At 40.5% G+C, this 18,370-nt stretch overlaps 1 pseudogene across 1 annotated transcript; it reads left to right on the top strand.

Moving 5' to 3' along the window:
- Nucleotides 1–9,392: 9,392 nt before the first annotated feature.
- LOC147440668 (uncharacterized) lies at nucleotides 9,393–16,926 on the top strand (annotated as a pseudogene). Its single transcript, XR_015184276.1, has 13 exons — nucleotides 9,393–9,783; nucleotides 9,878–10,686; nucleotides 10,761–10,884; nucleotides 10,960–11,134; nucleotides 11,214–11,665; nucleotides 13,183–13,242; nucleotides 13,342–13,695; nucleotides 13,798–13,996; nucleotides 14,084–14,380; nucleotides 14,479–14,543; nucleotides 14,845–14,923; nucleotides 15,016–15,647; nucleotides 16,383–16,926. The product of XR_015184276.1 is annotated as an uncharacterized LOC147440668 (transcript).
- The last annotated feature ends 1,444 nt before the right edge of the window (nucleotides 16,927–18,370 follow it).

Raw genomic sequence — 18,370 nt, 5'->3', positions numbered from 1 at the left:
ACTCCACCAAAAGGTATGTCAAAGTACTCCATATTTTTAGGGCTTCCATATTGGAAGGACTTAAAAAGACAACATCTCTTGGATCCTATGCACACACTATGGGACCACATTACGGGAAAAAAGGACTCTTTAGGAGGAGCTAGGGATAATTTGAGGGCCTTCAAACAACTCCCCACCTCCGGTACTCCACGTTGAGCCCCAAATGGGAATATTGTGCTCCCTAAAGCCCCATGGAACCTAACCAAAGATGAGCTAGATTGAGTGAAGGGTTCCATTGCATCTATCCACACACCCATGGGGTACATGAAGTCACTAAAAGAGCTTTCACAAAGACAACAAAAGGTGAAAGCGTTCAATTGTATGGATTAAAGACCCATGATTGGCACAAGATGTAAGAGGTAATTTTATCTTTCTTCTTTATCCTCTCCCTCGTTTCATTTAGATATTGAATCTTGTGCAAGAGTAGTATTTTAATCTTTTGACATTGTTGTTCATTTTTTTGGTTGAATAAAGAGCATTTTTTCGAGGACTGTCAAGTGCATCATTTGAGAGAATGATCGAATCAAAGGCACATGGAGAGGACATCACCGACAAAGAATGGGAGTATACACAAGGTTGTGTACCAAAAGTATAAAATATAGTATTCATTGTATTTGATTTTATCTTTGCAGTTAACTGTATAACTTTTTCTCTTGTATAGTGCCTTTCCTTTATCTCTATGTGGTCAAAGGGACAAAACTTTTGTACATGCCACATTGATGAGCGTTGAACCACCATGGATAGTGGTGTCATGGGAAACTTTGTTGACACAAATGGTGATGAAGCGAGGCACTGTGGGACTATTGAAGGATATTAAAGGTCAATTTTAGAACCTTTCATACCTTTATCTTCGAGTGCGAGTGGTTTGAATTTTTCTGGATGACATGAGAATGGGATCTACACAGTGGACTCTAGTGTGTATCACACGGGAGATATGACAACTTAGTTCCGCCACACAATTGTGAGCAGGTCAGTGTAAATCTTCTTTACCCTTATTTGCTTGCAACATAATATCAATGTCACTCATTTCTCCTTTCTTTTCTATAGGTCATCTATATCCCATTAATCCATCAACCAAAACTTTGGTTTATAGTTCCCGTACAGCTCAGGGAAGAACCAATTTTTCCAGCAATGAAGTGAAGACCGTCTTTGACCCTCTTCCACCTTTACTTTGGATGAAGGTGAGATAGGGGATAGAGAGATTGATGATTCGAGTCCTAGCGCCGCCAATCTCAGCGATGATGATTTTCATGATGATGATGATGATATGGAAGATGACGAGTTCTAGGACGATGAAGCTGGCGGATCCACAGATGACAACTCAATTTTTCTCTTTATTGATTTAGGAGCCATAGGTTTAGATTTAGATCAAGCTACTTGTAGAGATCTTTTCGAAGATGATTAATAAACATTTTGTATATTTTCTTGTATAAAAAGTTTTTGTCGTGTCTCCCATTCATTGCTTTCTTCGACTCTCTTTTTCTTTCTCATTCATTCTCACTCTCTCCCTCTAATTTTGTCAAGCATGCCTCCTCCCATTTGCAAGCGAATAAGGAAGGTTCTTGCAAAAGTGCAGGCCACTTGCACATTGCTGCAAGATAGAGCTTGAAGAGACTAACATAAGTGCTACCATCTGGTAAAATGTGGACACACTTCACTCTATCATGATGAAAATTGATGTGGGATCCAAAGGGGCACTGAGAAAACAGCGCGAGGATTACGAGGATGCTTTGTTGAACAACCGGATTTCTGGTTCACCACGAGAGCAAGCCATCTCCAAGCTTGGAGGGTGTAGCTACAAGACCAGGGGTTTTGCTTGTAAAACATGCTTATCTACGTTTTGCTATAATGGGATGAATCGGCTACCTCAGTTTGTGAGAGCCAATCCAAAACATGATGGATGGATGTCATGAAGGTCACTCATGTGGGCATATGCAAAGTCCGAGAAAGTAGTGCCCATGCCTCGGCAGAAGATACTGTTCATTTTTGGCTTCTCATCTCTCACGGTGCTTGCTTTACATGGAGGCGTGTGCATAACTCTAGGACGGAGCTTCCTCTTCATAGATTCATGTTTATCCACATAGCCATTGTTTCATGTTTTAATATCATTTTTATATTTTTAATTTATTTAAATAATATTCTTTAATATTTATTCATAGGAAAAATAAAGGGAAACACCAAAATTAGAATGTTGAAGCGCTAAGGCGGGGTTCAATAATAAGCGTAAGAATATTTGCAAAAATATTAGCCACAATACACGCAATAATAAGCGTGGTAATATTTGAACTGGGAAAAAAATGTATTCTCGTCCTTCTCTCTCTTCTTTGCCTAGCCTCTTTTGGACTCTCTCTCTCTACAAAACAAGATAAAAGATTGCAGTAAACGTTTTGAGATTTTCATAGTACATTTATATTGTCTTCACTGTGTTTTATAGATATTGGAAGGTAGGCATCAGCATGCACCCACATTTTTTATTGATGTCACCAACAAGTGATGCATGACGAGTGCATCCATGAGATAGAATTTAAAGTAAATCTCTAAGTGTGCCGTGCCTACAAATTGACTTGATTAATTAAACTAGAGCATTAGAGAATGGAGACACTAGGGTCATCACCTCCCCATGATCCACATGACAAAATATGAAAGTCCCAAATTATCTACTAACATAATATGGCGGAAGGGGAAGGCCTTTACACGTGTCGCAATCTGCAACTTGAAGTCTAAAGTCCAAAACTAAAAAAAGCCCCTTTGCACGCAATAAAGAGGGAGAGAGGGGGAGAGAGAGAGGTCGCCGAAGGCGGCCGGCTGTACTAGTATCCTAGTATGGCTTTCATGAAATAAAATATCCTCAGCTATCAAGGAATATCCCTCTACAACAATTAAGACCAAAGCATCAAAACCATCCATTCATGCTCTAAAAAGATACATTACTCAATGCTCTAAAAATATACATTAATCCCCAATCTAGCTGCCCCAACAAATCGGGTCCTACTTACCAAAAGCGGTGTCAAATAACCACCAAGGGTGCTCTCGATGCACTTCGCTACAAGAGGAGATTCTCTTGTTGGTTGTCGTTGGCCTATTCGCAAATAATAATATAAAGCGCTCTATGGATTTTTGAGCCCTTAAATTTAATATTAGAAAGAAATTGCCTTAACAAATTAGTTATTTTTCGATTCTTCTATCTAGAGGTCATGAATAAGCCACGTGTTTTCGTTCTTTCTTATATTCTACAATGATAGCTCGTGCGCCCCGCCTACCGGCGGTCCTCGCTCGCTCTTACCACCTCACTTTGTATGTGTTTGTGTGTGTGTGCATCTTTATACATTTCTCCAAAACACACACACGATCGACACTCAATCACACGATTGACACTTTCTGTCTTTGGCCCCTTTAAACTACTCCTGGTACATTTAACCCTTTTTGCGCGCGCGCGCACACACACACACACACACAGATTACATAAGAGCACATGACTAAAGAGACATATTTTGAAAAAAACCAGTTTACATTATTGCCAAAAAGGCTCAGGAACATATCTGCAAAGCACTCTAAGTCGTGCTATTTCAACAAGATCAAGATATTGCCTTGGAGCTCTACAAACTTCTCTTAAATCTATTTTTTGAATCCAGCTCAAGTAAACCTTGTAATGACGAATCAACCCAAGCTCTTTGTTTAAGAGCATGAGCCTAATGTTGGAAAAGAAATAGGGATCAAGCAACTTGATGTAAATTGTGTCCAACTCTTCATCTACATATGACCCCCAAACAGTGTAGTTTTTCTCAATCACTTCCCATGCCCATTGCCATCCCCATTCAATAGGTAACAAATTTTCTTCAAAGGCATCAACAATAATTTTTTTCACACTTGGAAAAATATTCACAATTTTGTGGGCCATTTAATTGGTTGCAAGAAAAGAAGACAACATTAGTACTCAAAGCTTAAAATGTGTGTGTGTGTGTGTGTGTGTGTGTGTGTAACATTTAATGGCCTAAAATCTTTTGTGTAGCGGAATTTAGCATGAACATAGTGGGCATTTCATTAGAGTTGATTCCTAATGAGAATTACAAGAGTGCTTGGGTGGAGAGAGCAACAAAAAGCATAACACCTAGTTAGATAGCATCGACAATACTTTCAAAAGAGAGAGCAATTAAGCTATTGACAACAGTTGAGGACCGGATTTGCATGGAGCCGGTCCCCCCTCCAAAAGGCTTTGTATTATGGTTTCTCCCATCAAGAGAGACATTGTACAATACAATTCTTTGTGTTCCTTCAAGACTAGCTAGTGCAATGAAGATGGAAGATTCATACACCAAGCAAAACACTTAATCAAACACAACTTGAATTATCCCCGTTCTCAGACCCAAGACCTCACACACCTTCGAAGATGGTGAGAGCTAGCAGGGTATGAGAGTAGATTGAGAGGAAAAAGAAGTATCTTACGAGAAAGAAGTACATCTCCTCACATAATCACTCATATTAGCATAGCTTAGCTTAGTAATTAGCTTGGTAGAGAAGATGAGCATGCATTGAAGCTTGGCTCTTGGTTGGATTTGCATCCACATGCCAAGAGAGTGTTGATGTAGGCTTCTATCTCACAAGCTTGGAGTAGGTGATGAGCTCTCCATTAAAGCTTGGGAGGAGATAGAGTATTTTCCCTTCACACATGGTCAAGTGTGAGAGTGTGTGTGTCAATGCCAAGCAAAAATCAGCCCCCCCCCTCTCTTGGGCGAGCCCTAGCTGCTAAATAAGTCTGGCTTTTGCCTCATTGGACCTCCCCAGGTCAAGCCAATAGGGATTAAGCAGCATAAGTGATAGCCTTCTGACATGTGTCCCCCTTTCCCCTTTTGTGAGAGCTTTAGGTAATTAAATAATTAAACTAAACTCTCATTGGACCCCTTTGCCTCCTGGCCAATAGGAATCAGGCAAGCCATGGGGCTCCTGAATGCTCATTGGACCCCTTGGGAGACTGCCCAATAGTCTTCTAGGACACTTAATTCTTATTGGTTTCTTTTATTAAATGTTTTTAAATTAATTAAACTAGATTTACTCTAGCTTAATTCTCATTGGTCCACTTCAAGGGTCTTCCAATAGGAATTGGGCACACCTTGTGGGCATCTGGCCTAGGGAGCTGACATGTGTCCCTCATTCCCTTTGTGTAAAGGGAGCCTGTGTGTGTGTGTGTGGCTTTCTCTCTCATCCCCTAGCTTTGGGGCTCGCCCCCTCCCATGTAGGGATATGCAAAGACTTTTAGGGCACACACTAAGCATCCAATTTTCCCTAGGGTTGACCTTTGGACACAACCTTTGAATTTTGGAACCTTAGCATTTTGGAAGTCTTAATGGGCTGAACCTTAGGGTCTTTTTGGCCCATTGTTTCACATGGCTCTTTTGCAGATGGCCCCCCCTTTGGATCCCTATTTTCCCTCCTTTGGATCCCTATTGTGGCCGGTCTGCTAACTTAACCAATATTCTAGCTTTTTCTCCCTTGGCACTTCCCCACATTAAATGATCAGTTTAATATGAGAAAATCATTTAGGAGAATTAGATATTGATTATTATGACAGTGTGTGTGTGTGTGTGTGTGTGTGTGTGTGTGTGTGTGTGTGTGTGTGTGTGTGTGAGAGAGAGAGAGAGAGAGAGAGAGAGAGAGAGAGAGAGATGATCAACATGGCCACTTAAACACTTTAGAAAAGTATAAGCGCAATACGAACACTACAATTACTAATTTTCATGCCAAAAAGTGTCAAGAGGTTCATTAGGTCAAAGTCTTTACAACAACCTCAAATTTTTGTTTACAACAACTCATATTCTACTCTATAATTGGACGGATGAGGATCACTCCAATATACCACATTGATAAACTTTACAATTAGTTTCAAAATTTCAAACTCTTCATCCGAAATGTAAGATTTGTGATTGTGATATATCTTTCGCAACTGAATATCACAACCACAAACATTGACATAATAAATATCAACCATATATAGTTCTTGTAGGACTCTCATCAATTTTATTTCGCTGAATATTTGTGACACTTTGCATAGTGTAATGCTTAACCATCCACAATTTCCATATCACCCATCATCATATGAATACACCCAATGATGCCACCAACACCATGCACCATATCCTTGACAAATGTACTCTTCCTTAACTTTCAAATATATAATCATCCTTATATGTATTGGGAGAATAGCCAATACATCATGACCCATGTTAACCTACATTAGCAATTCGCAAATCTCTCTCTCTCTCTCTCTCTCTCTCTCTCTCTCTCTCTCTCTCTCTCTCTCTCACACACACACACACACACAAACCTATGTAGTAGATAAAAGCCCACTTGATTAAGCCAATAGTAACTAAAAAATATATGGTACTTAGAATGCATAAACAATGGATCAAAGTGTTCGATCAGCTAGAGAAGTTGAACCTACGACACACTCTACTTGGAACTCTCAAGATCCAAGGTCCGACACGTCGAACACTGCGACCGAGGCATCGAGGTGATTCACCCAAAGAATAGATTCTAAACATCCATTCATTCACTCCATAGGGACCGTATGAAAAGTTGCAATTGAGAGAGCGTTGCATACCTAACTCTTGTACAGTGATTCACATATCATCTATATCAAACTCTATGTGATAATAACCTACAACACTTCTAAAATATCGTGCTTCATATAATGCCAAGACAGAATGTCTGCAATAATATTGAAGCCTGCAATGAAAATAACAACCAACCATTTAGACATAAAAAGTCACAACACATTTAACGTCATATGGATTCAAGTTCAAGCTATACGCACCGAAGGATCTCAAAATCCTCGACAATACAAAGAATATCCTCAGCATGTGTAGGACCCCTCCACAATGGAGGATCTAGAAAAAATGTTACACGTATAAACATACAAATTAAAGGCCAAAAAGTTCTCATTCATGGTAAAAGTAAGTAACAAAGATAAGATTTTACATTTACATACCTCTAATATAAGTAGGTACATCATTGAGGGTGTACGAAACCACGATGTATCGTGCCATTCTTTTCTGCTCTAACAACACAAATTTGGAAGTTTAAGAGGAACAAATATGAAATAGAATAAAGAATACTTTGACGATCATGCCATAGAGAATCATGTCCTTCTTTATTTTGTGTTAGTGAAGGATTTGAGAGAGAGAGAGAGAGAGAGAGAGAGAGAGAGAGAGAGAGAGAGAGGAATGAAAGCAATTCAAAAGACTTTGAAATTTTACTTCTTCACAAAGAGACAATACAAAATAGTTATTCAAAGTGTAGCCTTAGAGAGACCACATTAGGGATTCTATAAGTCCAAGGACCTATGTTGTATACATTTTGCAAGATACGGGGTGGTGTTTCAACTTGAGTAAATATCCTCAATCGATATGGAGTAGTGCGGTCTCTAGCAACCCCCACCCGTTGTACATTGACTGGCCTCTCGTCACTCACAAACCAAATATTAACTTGAATTTGACGATGCTCGTGGTTCGAAGAAAAGGCAACATGGTAGTATCCAAGAACTTCCATGGACATATCTCTACTTAAGTATAGCATTTCATAAACACCTACGACGATAAAACCTCGATGGGAGTGATCTCTGCAAAGGCATCCATGAATTATGTAGAGCAATAAAAGCTTAAAACTATCAATATACCATATATAAAAACTATTACAATATAATATGAGTTTGATCAAATCCCGGGGGATTCAGTATGGATTTTCGTATGGTATCACGTGAGTGTACAAGAGGGGGGGTTTTAGAGGTCATACATAAGCGTATACAATAGGGGTAGCCCTCCATTATTTCATGCTCCTACCGTATGCATAAGGGAGGGGGGACCTACCCCACGGGGGGGGAGGGATATTAAGTGCTTATGCCATAAGACACATGCACTAACAAGACAATTAAAGAATATTTTACATGAGGGTGTTGTTCTTGGTATTTCAAAGGGTTAATTTACTCCACTAGCAAACTAAGATAGCTATACCAATGAGAAGTTATGGTACCTCCCTGTCCTCTCCCTTAGCTAACATCTTTAAGACTTGTTCAACAAGCTTCTAAATTTGTTGGGGTCAATGCTACCATAAACTTGACTAATCTTGTTCTATGTAACCACTAGGCATCAATATCTTGGACATCCAGATCCTCATTAGCCTCTTCAACATCATCATCATCAATACCACCATCTGCATGGCCTTTGTCTCCACATCTGCACCCTCATTTTATTTATTGTTTTCTTTTTGCACATCATCCAAGTCACTCTTCTCTTCTTCTTCTTCGTATGCAAACTTAATAACAGCACCAATGGCATGATCAAGAGCTTCTCCTGCACCCACGATACCAACTTTACAACCATCGTTGTAATCTATAATAAGTTTCGCAAGATTTGCATGTGCGTGCATTGTTTAGTAGATTTCCAAACTCTTTCTTCTCATCTAGATCCTTGGTGTTGTCATTCTTAAGGACAACTAGAACTTTATCAACTACCCATGTAAAATATCTTGGGGTTGATTGCCATATTGTTGTTGTATGAGGTTCAGAAGGCTTCCCTCGCGTGTATTCCCTGAGTGGGGGGGCCTTAGTCATGTGATACGCTTATATATCACCGACGCTGACAAGGTATAATGGGGGAAGGGATTCCGACGGAAGGAGAATCCTCCGGCCAGTGTTTCCTGCACCAGCCAATTGTGCAAGACACATAGAGAAAGAAGTTGCTTTGCGTGCAAATAGAGAGAGAGAGAGAGAGAGAGAGAGAGAGAGAGAGAGAGAGAGAGAGAGAGAGAGAGAGAGAGACCGTATAGATTAAGGGAAAATTACCAAAATACCCCTCTAATTTTTGAAAATTCCCAAAATACCCCTCAAATTTCAAAAATTCCCAAAACGCCCCCAATATTTTGTCACAAATTCCCAAAATGCCCTTCAATTTTTTCACAATTCCCAAAATACCCTTCGCTGTGAGATTAAATTTCTTGAAAGACGAGAAAATTTGTAGCTTTTCGTAAGAAGACTGATTGTCTATCGATACAAGATGCTAAAACTAGAATTTGGGTATGTTACGTAGGCTTTGGGGATGAATTTCTTCATGATTATTAGACATAATTGCCCCTTTGCAAGGTAATTTGTGACAAATTACATGCTTAGCACTCCAAAATGGATCTTAATTGTTAAAAAGAATCAGAAAATCTTGAACAATCCAACCAAAATAGATACAAGGGTATTTTGGAAATTTCCACAAATAGAGGGGTATTTTGGTAATGTTTTTTAAAAATATACTGCAGCTAGTTTGTAATGCATGGCCGCCTACCACCAAAAAATGAAGGTCAGGCATGTTTTCATAGCCCAAGTCTGAAGAGTTTGAGGGCGGGAAAACAGTAGGTAACAATATGCGAACTCAAGACAGGGAGAGGGTTCGATCCTACTTGTTGATCCCCTTCTGGCGATGGGTAATTGAAGGGAACAGTCCCAATTCTAAAGCTGGGGAGATGGGTCGTAGGACTTGTAGCCGTGCAGCGTCTCCTTTGAAAGCTGCAATCCATCTCTCATTCCCAACATGAAGAGTAGCACTTGTTGGGAATGAAAGGGAGCTACGATCTCCCCAGGCATGCTCTACTGGCACCTTGTTGACCAATTCCCTGCACATAACAGCGAGATCAAATAGCTCCTTGGCTTGCTTGGAGAGCCCTGTTATTTGCAATTCCCTTTCTTTGTCTATGGTGGAGCTTCCACAGGTAAAACCTCCATTCTGCTGGTCTTTATTGCTCGTCAATACTGCTATGGTGGAGCTTTTGCCAATACTGCTCGTCTTTACTTGAATCTGCACAGGCAGGAGCTTTTTGGTTATAAGGATATTGTACTTCGTCTGGATTCTGCATAAGCATCACTTTATTGGCTTCTGGGGGGAAGGATCATTCAGTATTGCAGTTACTCGTCGGTGCTATTTTGTACTGCTCGCATATGGAGGCTTCTAGAGCTAGTCCCAGGTGTCACACTGCGTGGGCATAAAAAGGGTATTTGGTCAGTGCAATTTTCTCATGTGGACCAATGTGTTTTAACAGCATCTGTTGAAAAAACTGTCCGCATATGGGCTCTCTTGGATGGGTCTTGTCTTAAAACATTTGAAGGCCACACAGCCAGTGTACTCAAAGCATCTTTTCTCTCGGGAGGAATGCAAATCATATCTGCAGGTAGTTTCTGACATGTTTTGTGGAAGGACTTCAACATTGCGCATAATGTTTTGTGGATGATCTTCAACATTGCGCACCATGATAATGTTTTGTGGAAGACCATCAACATTGTACACCATGATAAGGTTTCAGTGAACCTATTTATGAACTAATTGTAGGAGCTGATGGCTTGTTAAAATTGTGGACCATCAAGGCAAATGAGTGCATAAAACACGTTTGATTGTCATGAGGACAAGGTGCATGTTCGTAGTTTGAATTTTTGGGCATCACTAGTGATAAGTAGTTTAGTTGAGGAAAATCAGCTTCTTATTTTCTATTATTTTGTAGATCTGGGCTTTAGATGTTTGTGCAACTGATGAAATGCTTGCTACTGGTGGTAGTGATTCAGCTATAAACTTGTGGATGTACTCTACTCAAGAGGATGAAGAGGAGGCATTGCGCAAAGAGGTGCCAAGTCATCTCAACTAAGAGTTTAGGTGGTCGTGAAGCTTTAATTTCTAATCAATTTTACTTTTCTTTAGGAAGAAGAGACCTTGAAAGATCAGGATTTGTGCTCTAGCAAATACTGACTATGCAACTGCATTGCAACTTGCGTTTGAGCTGAAACGACCTTTTAAGCTCCTAATGTCTTTACTGAGCTTTCAGGTTGGTTCAAGCTGATCTTTGATGTTGTGGCCTCATTCCTTGGTCATGAATATCTGTGTTGGCATTGCTTTGTAGGAGCAAGCAGATGGGGATGCAGGTACACAATGTTCTGAAAAAATTAGATAAAGAACGCCTTCGTTTACTATTATCTTATGTTCGAGAATGGAACACAAAACCCAAGTTTTGCCATGTTGCTCAACGTGTGCTTTCATAGATTTTTTATGCTTTTCCTCCAAAAGAGTTTTTGGAGGTGAGTTCATGCTACTTCAACTTCAACCAACACATCTCTTTATTTTACTTATGAAGCTTCTCTACCTATTCTTTTTCAGGTATCTGATCTTCGTGAGCTCATTGAAGGCATTTTGCCTTACACTGAATGGCATTTTAGTAGGCTTAACCGGCTACATAGGAGTACTTTCCTTTTGGATTACACACTCGCATCAATGTCAGTATTGAATCCTTTGGAAACTCACAACCCCTCTATCAGAGACAGTCAAACACAAATGAAGAGGAATTACCTCACGTGTCTAGTGTAGCTGGTCTCTCTGTGGATTAATCTTTCATTAAAGGTTTTTGACTGTTTTGTATTAGACCATGGCTGTAGGGCAGGTTGCAAGAGCTACGAATCGATCACGATACTTGACCTTCTCACTCACACATTTCAAGTCTGAGCAAGGTGGAGATGCTTTCTAGGGTAACATGGATATTTTCAAGGACGGCAAAGGTGCCCCCCCCTTCTTCTTGGGACACAATCGATTCTTTCTACAATTGATGATGATTGGTAAGTGAAGCATAGGTGATGGAGTATCGAGATATTCGCAGGGGAGAATTGTTTATTATCTAAATTTTTTCCTAGTAATCAACAATGAGTAGGCAGAGGTATGGGCTAATCTTTTGTGGAGTAACAAAGTGTTGCTTGCTGGCCATCTTTGACAAGTCTATACTACAACTCTGCGGCTTGAAGCATAGTTTTTTCGTAAGGGCATCAACACTAGCAGGCTTACACATAGACTATGTGCTATATGTTTGGTGTGTGTCTATGTGGTGAGAGCAGTAGACAAGACTTTTAATATCATAGGGACAATTTCAAAAGGCCTCAAAGGTCTATCGAATGAGTCTTGAACTCAAGAATTTCTATTCAAGTGAGAACTCAAAAAAGCAATCTACCACACTTGGGACTGATGTCTTTGATTAGGCAGGTAGGAGCATTGAGCAGGGATGATATAGTCGAGATTATGATTGCATGTGTTATGTCATGGGCGATATGGTGGTTTTCAATATAGATGACATGGTTCTCTTTCTCTAATTCATTGTGACAGTTGAGATATGGTGTCTCTTATGTTTAGCTCTTCAAAAAATGGATTGGCCTTTGTGAATCTCATGCTAGACTATGAAATTAACTAGATTCGTCCTTGATGCAACTAGTGTGGGCTTATTGCATCCTTTGCTATGTATTGAATTGGGACAGAAGCTTCTTCCTAAGACCATCATGTGATGGGATGGCCCTTCATCAGTGTCTGACTCAATTAGTGTCTTTTGGAAAGTTTGTCTATTTGTGCTCTGAAGTGAAATGGTGCCTACACAGGTTTTCATCAAAAAATACTACAAACCCAATAAGGCTTCCGATGCACTTGCACTATTTATGTGTGTGTGAGAGAGAAACATCTCTGTGTTGTTTGCTTGGATAAGCCTCGTGACACTCATCATGCCCTGCTTGAACTTCCATTATTGCTTCTGCTGCTTGATGCAACATAAGCAGGCCAATGGTAGCACTTGTCCCACGTGTAGGGGAAGCATCCAAGGGCTTTGCATGTCATCTTTTCTGACATGAGAGGAAGAACTTTGCAACAATAATGGCATTTCCATGGGCAATATTTGTGGAGAACGTTGGAGATTGTGTAGAGAAGAGTGACACCCTTATTAATGGCACCATGTGTGTCAATCATGTTGCAGAGCTTTGTAAACCTCACATACAATACGACCATTGTGCAACTTTGACTAGAGCTCTGGTTTTTGGTGGGTTATTGTTTCTCTTGCACATTAGCTGCAGGGATATGGTGACACCTGCAAGAGCTTCAGTACAGAAGTAACAATAGTTTGAGTTTGTGTAAGTGAAGATGCTTGTTGCTGTTATTTTTCTACTGGCTCGTTTGCTAGATAATTATCTTGACTTCTTGCGATGCTGAAGATTATTCCCATTATTTTCTCATTGGGTATTAGTTAACAGGAGTTTTGAATATGAAGCCTTTTTCTAGTGTGGCTTCTCGTATCATGCCTTCTGTCTGTTTTGATTTGCAGGGTTGTCCTTCAACTTTGGGACTCAATCGCAGACAAACAGAAATTGTAGAAAAGATACCGGTGAAGGATAGAAGACTCAAGCCAAGAATTATCGGAACTGGAGGACTGTCCAGGGTATTGAAAAGGATACAGGATGTTGATTGAAGGTTGTCGACACAGCTGGGAATGGATCCTTCTTTGTGTGGATTTTTGGGAGCAACAGGGTGATGGTTGGCAAGGTTGTATATGCTGTGAAGAGATTACTTGGTCATGTAAAGGATGATCAGAAGCCTCAGAATGCACGCAAGTTACACGGGTCTCATAATTGCTCGTCAGATTCACTTGCAAGATCTCATATGCAGCACATTGCCAGTCAACAAACTCAGTATGAACCAAACATGCAACCTTATGCAGGACAAGAAGCTTCATATTATGATGAGAAACACAACAGCATGGACCAGCTAGAAGCAAGGTGCCAGCGGGAAACAAGGTGTGAAAATGATGCTTTTGCAATGGCATACGGCCTTAAAGGAGGTAAGTAATAGGAAAGGCGCTGGCTGTGGCCGTTTGGTGATTATGCATACTGCACTTTGTGATTTTCTCTCCCCTTTTGAACTCGGTTTTGGGTTTTGAAAGGCCTTCAATATGACGAGAGGCCACTTTCAAAGGGGGTTTCTAAGGAGGATGATCATGGTCGAGATGGTGACGCGGCTTTGATCAGCAGGGAATGTCCTCGACCCTTGAGGCCCTCGAGCGAAAGTTTGTGCAAGAGACAATGCAGTTGGCAAAGGACCTTAATGATGCAGAGGATAAAGAGAATGCCAGGCATCGCCAGGTTGGAACTTCCTGTGCTTTAATTAGTGTTGTATTAGCCAGAGCTTGGAACTTCACTCATTCTAAATTCTTTCATGGGGTATTGTAGGCTATTAAAGAGATTCAAGAACAATGTCAACAAAAGATGGTATCACTGAGAGCAGCACAAGGAAAGCGCCGAGAGGAGTTTTTAAAGCATGAAGCGCATTTCAGGCAGCATCAGTACCAACAATATCAGCCTCAGGGAGGCTCGAAGTATTATAATTATGACATGGGAGGCTCAAAGTATTATAATTATGAAGATGAGGGGCAAGGACAAACTGAACGAAAGAGAGGAAAGTTTGAAGTAGATGATCTGAATGCTGGAGAGGAGATGGATGGCTATGGGGAAGAGGCAGAGGATGATGTTGGTGATCTTTTTAAGACTTTTTGCTGCATCTGTGATAATGGTGAGTCAATGATTTGTTATGTTTTGTTTGATTTTTGGAGTGAGGTTTGATGCAGGATAAGTGGGCCACTGAGGTAGCAATTGCGAAGGAAGAGATGGATCAGCAGGGGCTGGTTCGAATGTAGGCCACAGATGGCCATTGGATTCCCCCTCGATGAGGCCAATTACAAGAGGATTCAAGGCGGGTAAACCATACTTGATACCATACCAGGCAGCTAGGAACATGATCAAATGGTCGGGGATGTACAACAATCATGGTATATCGGGCTGAGCTGGGGGGCCAACGAGCAACTAAGACGTGTGGTGAGATATGTTGAAACAGCATGTTGGGGCAGTCTATGGATGGTTGATGGGTTCCCCCTCGACAAAGCTGGCTGTCCACCAAGTGGGAGTGCAACATGAGTGTGCATGAGAATAGCCAGGGTAGTAGAGACCAGATCACTACGACAGGGTGATGCAATGAAAAGGGTGGCAGAATTTTCGGTGGTTTTTGCAAACCAGGTGCGGTGGTGCTCAAGAAGGCATGGAAGGAAGAGATGGCAAATGTGATACACGCACCACATTGCGAGAGGGCGGGCTCCGGTGAGCACCAGGCCGCGTTGCATTTGAGTTTCTTTGCTTGGCGAGTGATTATGCACATGTTCCTACTCATTAGCTGTTGCTGGCTAAGATGGAATCACTGGACACTAGGCAGCGCAGCAGATGAACGATATTCGTATAGCGACCAACAAGGCAGTGGAGGGAAGAGTCGCTCTACAATGCGGGGATTGCAATCGAGCGACTTCACTTGGCTGATTGCTTGGACTGAGTTTATGAGGTGGATACCTCCTTGTTACAGAAGTTATGAATGCACAAACAAGTGCAAAAGGCAGCCAAATCGGCACCAAGTTCTGGGAGGTTGTATGCATAGAGCACGGCATTGATTCCACGGGGTCATACAACGGCGACGCTGACGTGCACCGGGAGAGAGTGAATGTGTACTACAACGAGGCAAGCTGCAGGCACTATGTGCCTCGCGTCGTGCTCATGGATCTGGAGCCAGGTACCATGGACAATGTTGGAACGGGCCTCTATGGGTAGATCTTCCGCCCTGATAACTTCGTCTTTGGCCAGTCCGGAGCTGGCAACAACTGGGCCAAGGGTCATTACACCAAAGGTGCGGAGCTCATTGATTCTATCCTTGACGTTGTCCGCAAAGAGGCTGAAAACTGCAACTGCCTTCAAGGTGAGTGCCTTTAAGATCTCACTCTACGTTCTTTATTCTATTTTATTATGTGAAAAACTGTTTCGTCATGCCTTCTTTGCCATGTCTCCGATGTTACAGTTCCATTTATGTCTGGTATAATGATTCTGTTGTCAGTTTTGTTTATATTTGACAATGTAGCTAGCCTGTGTAATCATCTTGTTTGAAAACAATGTTCAGATCTATCCTCAAAAAAGGTTGTCAGATTTCTTTAAGTGAAATTTTCACCGTTGCTGTTCTAACTTCTCTAGCTTCCTAGTATCCCCCCTCACTTGATAGAAATTGGCTTTAGATCTACGCTCACCACTCCCAACCAATGCTGGATTCCAAATTTGTTTCAAGTTAGCAAGGCTTTGCCACAAAATCTTTCTTCAATCAATGTTGATCTGTGAACTGTATACTGTTTCTCTGCTTGAGATGTTTGTCTATACACTATGATGCAAGCTTTTGTAGTGGCAGAAGCTTCAATGTCTTCAACATTGTGTCATTAATCCTACCAAACTGGTTGATGGTGTCTTGTATACCTGTAACAACGGTTTTTTCTTTCTGTTATAGCTACATCTCATAAAAAAACTAGCTTCTCTCTACTTATTAGTTAAATCTATGACCGCTTGCTTTAAGGCCTTTGTTTTGTAGTTTTGAGCTTTTCATCCCGCAACAAGTTCGCGTTCTCAACGGCTTCCTTGGGCCTCATCTTCTTAAGCTTTCTCTTTTCAGACTTCTTTGGCAAGAATGATGACGATGCGATGAGTTTGTGTTGACGCTCACGATGGGAGGCGAGCACCTTGCAAGCGAAGCGATTGCTAGACGTAGGGTGAGTTCTCGATTCACTTTAGTCATGACTCATTTTTCGCATGCTCAATGCCCTTAGGCTTTAGCTATGGCGTCCGAGTCCTGACGTGTTGATCAGTGACGCTTAGTCTTGACGTTCCAACGTGCTGGAACTGGCGTCCGAGTCTCAACTTCTTCTACTGCAGTCACCAACGCTGTTGACTCCTTGAGCCTCTTGTTGTCTGTTCGATGCACTAAATTGGCTTTTAGATCATAGTTTGAAGCATCTATCGGTAGTTACACTAAATCTTGTCACATTTTGTCAAATTTTATCAAGGCAAGCTCGAAATCTAGCATAGATTTTGCAAGTTAGTGATGCTCACAATTTTGGGTGGTACTGTTGTATTAACTCAAGAAAGGATGTACTTAATCTCAAACTGGATGTGTGACATCATAGCATTAAAGATTTTAAGATCGTTAGTTTCTTTTACATGCAGTTATAAATTCTATAGTCTCTATTTCCGACATGGTCATATGGCTTGGTTTGGTGTGTTATCTTGAGCTATAGTTTCTTGCCAAGACACGTCTAGCATACCTTGGGTCTATGTGTCACACATACACAATGTTTTTATTTTGTATATAATTACAAATATAGACACATTTAGCATACCTTGGGTTTATGTGTCACACATACATAACGTCTTTATTTTGTATATAATTACAAATATAGTCTCAATTTGTCACACGGTCATATGGCTTGACCGGGTGTGCCATCTTGAGCTATTGATTTTTATCTTCAGTTCTTCTAGCTATCCACGTGGCTTGACTGGGTCTCTTGAGCTAACCATTTTTACCAAATGTGTAGTTGTCTCTTTTTACGATAAAACGCGTTAAAGATTTTAAGATCGTTAGTTTCTTTTACATGTAGTTAAATTTCCCACATGGTCATATGGCTTGATCGGGTGTGTTATCTTGAGCTATAGTTTCTTTCCAACACGTCTAACATACCTTGGGTCTATGTGTCATACCACCACTTTGAAGTTAGATTACTTTGACTCTTTTGAAAATGTGTTTGATTTTGACGTGTAAGATAATCTTTAAATCCCAAGTGGGAGCCCAAGATGAGGTGGACAATTTTTTTTGGAAAAAGAAATCATATGATGAAAATCCCATGTGGGAGTCCAAGAAAAGGGTATATTGATTTTTTTTGAGAAAGAGGTTGCCGTACAAAGGAGACTCTGGTGAAATTTTTAAGATTTATATTTTATGTACAAACTCAAAATTAAATACGGATCGTACTTTTTTAAAAGTTGCGTTTTTCTTAAGCATAGAAGTGCATTCGTATCAAATGTAATTGTTTTTGTTCAAAAAGATTAATCTTTTAATGGGTTGTTTTGTAATGTGTTTTGATTTGATGAGTGAAGTTTTTCATGGTCGTTAAAGAGTGTATTATTTGTTATTTAGAAAACAATCCATTTCATCTGTGTGTCTTAAATCCCATGTGGGACGCCTACTAAGTAGGTGGCTAGTATCATATGTTTTGAGATTGAGTGTGTATCAGTTTACAAGGCAAATGCTATTTTTTTTTTACAAATTACATTGAAACGATTGGTTTATTTTAATTCAGTATTCATTATATTTGTTGCTTTTCATGGTTTGTTCTCTTAACATCTATTGCAAATGAAAATACACTACAATGTACACTTCTGCTCATTTGCAGTTCAACATGTATTTTTGCAAAAGCATGTGCTTCTAAAATTGTTATGTTACTAGTATACATAAAATAGTGGGTCATTACATTCCGTACAAAATCCGTATGAGGGGGGATGGTTCATTGCGAGAACGTCCGTATCTTGTCCGTATGTAGGGGGGTAGGTTAGCAAGTAAGATATCGTACATAGGGGGGTTTCTCTAATTTTGATGTACGCAGGTGA

The sequence above is a fragment of the Adiantum capillus-veneris genome, chromosome 15 (assembly GCF_014529385.1).
Source record: "Adiantum capillus-veneris isolate H3 chromosome 15, ASM1452938v2, whole genome shotgun sequence".
Taxonomy (NCBI): Eukaryota; Viridiplantae; Streptophyta; class Polypodiopsida; order Polypodiales; family Pteridaceae; genus Adiantum; species Adiantum capillus-veneris.
This window is presented reverse-complemented; position numbering and strand designations above follow the sequence as displayed.